This window comes from Dromiciops gliroides, chromosome 1 (genome assembly GCF_019393635.1).
Source record: "Dromiciops gliroides isolate mDroGli1 chromosome 1, mDroGli1.pri, whole genome shotgun sequence".
NCBI classification, from domain to species: Eukaryota; Metazoa; Chordata; class Mammalia; order Microbiotheria; family Microbiotheriidae; genus Dromiciops; species Dromiciops gliroides.
The window spans coordinates 721,092,727-721,097,679 of record NC_057861.1 but is presented as its reverse complement, the minus strand read 5'-3'; the positions used below and the strand labels follow the sequence as shown (position 1 = coordinate 721,097,679).

At 38.7% G+C, this 4,953-nt stretch overlaps 1 pseudogene; it reads left to right on the top strand.

The window, feature by feature from the left end:
• The first annotated feature begins 2,095 nt into the window (after positions 1-2,095).
• On the top strand, positions 2,096-2,932 carry LOC122753889 (annotated as a pseudogene).
• Positions 2,933-4,953: the final 2,021 nt, after the last annotated feature.

Below are 4,953 nucleotides of genomic sequence, written 5' to 3'. Positions count from 1 at the left end.
TATATGTAGATATCCAGATAGATATGTACATATGCATATATACACCTACATTTCTGTCTGTGCCCATGTGTATATGCAAAACTGCGTGTGTATTTTCCCCCCTTGGAGAGCCATTTATTAAATATTTACCAGCATACACAGATGAAAACTATACAAACCAGGAGGAAAGGGTTTCATGGAACAACCATTAAATGACATCATATGGCATTCTTATCAAGCACTTACTCAGTAAATAAACATATATTATTTTTGTTTTTTTGTTTTTTATCTTTTTTGGCAGGGCAATGAGGGTTAAGTGACTTGCCCAGGGTCACACAGCTAGTAAGTGTGAAGTGTCTGAGGTTGCATTTGAACTCAGGTCCTCCTGAATACAGGGCCAGTGCTCTATCCACTGTGCCACCTAGCTGCCCCCAACATGTATTATTTTTATGTGAAATGAACAAAGGTGTAGTAACACATCAAATTTGATACAATGATACATTAAATTCAAAGAGGGAGTAATCAGTGATCAGGACAAGGTAAGATAGCTTGTAATAGCAGGAGGAAATAGTCCCAGGAAAAAAACAAACTTCCTGATCTTTACACGGGATTGGGGGTGGAAAATGGGAAAAAAAAGAGAAAATAATCTAATTTAAAGGAGGTCTCACTTGAGGGATGACTGAAGCAGTTGTAGAATGTGGATGAATTAATTTTCTTAGCTGTAATAAATCATGAAAATTATGATTGCAGACAACCCTTAGTATGTACCAATGTAGAATGAAAGTAGAACCAGAAGAACAATTTATATAAAGACAACATTATCTTGAAAAAAAAAAGTTATTAAATTTTGTTAATTCAAATATTTTTTTCCAAAGTACTACAATGAAAAAATAAATAAATAAGCTGCATCCTGACAGAGAGTTAATTGACCCCTTTAGTATTCTGATGAATCCTGCAAACACCATTGCATAGTTTGATATAGAAAATAAAATATAATGATTACAAAGGAAAAAGTTATAAAAAAAATTGTATACATATAAAGAAAGGTAAAATTATACTGTAAATAAACTATTATATATAACTAATATACACATAGATATCTAAGTATAGTAAAAGCATATTGATAATAGATAGATAAAAGCAACAAATCAATAAATTTTTATTCAGCAACTACTAAGTATCAGGCACTGTGCTAAGCACTAGAGATAGGAAAAGGAAAAAAAAACACATCCCCTACCCTCAAGGAGCACATAGTCTAACAGAGGAGACAACAGATATACATACACACACACATGCATACATACATGCACATGCATGCATGTACACACAATACATTCACACAGATATATGTGTATGCACATACACACATATAAACATACATATCTGTGTATGCAAGCCATGATAAGATAATTAGGAAATAATTATCAAAATGAAAAAAGTGGAATTTAGAAAAGCCCACTGCAGAAAGGGGAACTTTCTTTGGGACCTAAAAAGAAAGGGGCAGGGGGGGGGGTAGTAAAAAAAAAAAGGAAGAAAGATGGAGGAAGGAAAGGAGGAAGGGAGAAAGACAAAAGCAGGAAGGAAAGCAGGAAGGAAAGAAAGGAGAGAGCAGAAGGGAAGGAAGGGAGAAAAGAAAGAAGGCTGGAAGGAAAATTTATTTCACAGACATCCGTTTGCAAAACTTTGTTCTAAAAAGAGATATCAAACACTGGGAAGGAAAGAAACAATTTTACTTGATTTTACTTAACCATTATTTTTTCTTAGGAAGGTTTAACATGTCGCACTGAGAAATTATTGTGTATAAAATAGTAACTAGTAATATAGGTTTAATAATAAAGTGATAGGATGCGAAAAACAAACTATCTTAAATATGTATATATATATATATATATATATATATATATATATATATATGATGCACACTCACACTTGACACTTTCCTAGCAAGCCTACCACATCCCTTATCTGGACATTCCCAGGAAAGAATGACTTATGAGTTTGTTATCCATGTCTTAAGGAGAAGGTTCAGGGAAGGCTGAGTCAGCCCTGGCAGAGGCTTCTGCCCTGGTGAGGACCCCAGCCCTGGAGGTCCTCCCTCTTGGATCTCCTCTTCTCCATGGAGTCCTCAGACCCTGATGGACCCCCAGCCCCCGACCAGCGCTGGGCAGAGACAGTGTTCCAGTGCCTGATGACCATGACTTCCAGAACTGAAGCAGACTGGGCCCTTACCTACAGCAAGGGAGGCCTGGGGGTGTGGGTGCAGGCTGTGGAGCTAGACTGGCCCCTTCACAAGATCCAGTGTCATGTCAGACGCAGAGCGGAGAAGTGCTGGCCGAGACTCTGTGATGCGCTACACGATATTGAGTACCGGAAGAAGTGGGACAGCAACGTGATTGAGACCTTTGACATGGTCCGCCTGACTGTGAATACTGACGTGGGCTACTACTCCTGGAGGTGTCCGAAACCCCTGAAAAACCGTGATGGCATCACCCTCTGGTCCTGACTGCCCATGGGAGCCGATTACATCATGAACTACTCTGTTAAGCACCCAAAATACCCACCCCGAAAAGACGTGGTCCAAGCTGTGTCCATTCAGACAGGCTACTTCATCCAGAGCACAGGCCCCAAGAGCTCTGTCATTACCTACCTACGTGGCCCAGGCAGACCCCAAAGGATCCTTACCCAAGTGGGTGGAGAAAAAATCATCTCAATTCTTGTCTCCCAAGGCCATGAAGAAGATATACAAGGCGTGCATGAAATATGCAGAATGGAAACAGAAGCATTGGCCTCACTTCAAGCCGTGGCAGCACCCGGAGTAGAGCCCCCTGCCCAGCGTGCCAGCGTGGCGCTGTTAGAGCTGTCTGTCCAGCAAACTGACTCCCTAGGGAATTTCGACGAAAGCACTGTGGCCTAGAGCCAGGATGAAAGCAACGATGACTTTTCTCTTAACTGAGGGACCTCCTCAGGACACTGGGGAGGCCCGGGCCAGGTATCTCCCTCCCCCAACCTAGGCTGGTCCCCTTCTCCCAGGGCAGGGGTGGGAAAGGGGGGAGGGAGATTTTGTATAGAAATAACCCCCATGGGGCAGCTAGGTGGCTCAGTGGATAGAGCACCGGCTCTGGAGTCAGGAGGACCTGAGTTCAAATTCGACCTCAGACACTTGCCAATTTACTAGCTGTGTGACCCTGGACAAGTCACTTAACCCCAATTACCTGACCCCCCCCAAAAAAAAAAGAAAAAAAAAACATTAAATTGATACAACAGCCAAAAATAATAATAATGCACACTCATATTTCTCTTTAACTTTTATGATGTTACCTTTTTTACACAGAAAACATAGATGAACCTCTGATTGTTCAGATTCAGCAAGGCATAAAACAAGGGCACCTGTTCTTGCCCCTGTTTTTTTCCATCCTAATGAAAGAGATCCATCACAGTGCATTTCAAAAGTTCCTTCTGACAGTAGTCAGCTGCGTAACCATAAATGCACATGATCTCTTTATGTCTCATTTTTCACCTATAAGACATGTATAATATCTGTATAACCCATCTTGCAAGGTTTATATGATGTTCAAATTTTTAAAAAATCTATGTAAAGCAATTTTCAGATCTTCAGACTTAAATGTAAACCTTTGTTCTTCATCCTCATATTTTCTTCCCACTCTTCTTCCTCTTCTTGATTTACTTTTCCCTCTTTTATCCCTCTTTCTTTTAATCGTTTCGCTACCTCTTTTATTTTATATTTCCCTTGTGGTGGAGATTAAAACATTTTTGACTTTCCATTTTAGCTTTTTCAATTCTTTATTCTTTCCCCTTTCATTTTCATAGCCATATTTAGATGTATAAATTTGCTTCTAAAGAGAAATTTGGCTATATTGTCTGTAGCATAATTATTTATTGTTTTCAAGATTTGAGCTTTGAGCTGCTCATTACTTAGATATCATTTTTAGTCTTTCTTTAGGTGAGCATCTTTATATTGTATTTCCTTTATTGATTACCATTTTTATTTCATTATCAATGAATGATATCTTTTAAAATTATGCTTTTCTCTATGAGTTCTTTCAGGTTAAAGTATAAACATTTTCTAATAAAAGTATTACAAGTCCTCAGAAAGTTAATATAATCAAATAAAATCATATACTAATATCTACACTGGAGGCAGGATTGGCCTATAAAAGACCTCAAGGAGCATGCATACAGTTGTCTTTCCTGATTCTGATCAACTAATAAGTTGAAAATTTGGGAGATGTTTCCAGTCATATGGTTTTAATATGATGTTACAAATTCTTTGTGTTCCATTTGTTCTATCCTACTCTATTACAACAGCTAAAAGAAATGAGTTTCCAGATTAATTTATTTTCAGTTGATTGTCCAAGTGACTTCATGTAATTTGAAACTTTGAGGAAGGGGTAGGGAAGAGTTAGCCTTTCTGTACCCCAGCATCATGACAGCTATCCCCATGCAGTAGCTAGTGTAATAATATTAGACATATTGAGCTTGAAATCCAGTCTTAATTTTCTGTTTTCTTTTTTCCCCCAATTCTAAAGTAAATGAGTATTCCAGATGCATTTTTTCTGATTTAGAGGGGACTTTGAGAGGTCAAAAGGCCATGGATCCCCATTGGCTCAGAGATCAATGTTGCCAGGGGATGATGAGGATGAGGCTGAGGACAGTGATGACGAGAAGTAGGAGCAGGATGATAATGATGGTGACAATGGTGATGATGTTTATATCATGTCACTCTGTGCCATTCATTGTCTTAAGCACTTTACAATTACTATCTCATTTGACCCTCACAACAACCCTGAGAGGTAGGTGATATTATTATCCTCACTTTACAGATGAGGAAACTGAGGCAAACAGAAGTGATGTGTTTTACTCAATGTCACAAATCTAGTAATTATATAAAATAAAATATGATTTGAACTCAGGCCTTCCTGACTCCAGGCTCCATATTCAAACCACTGTACCATC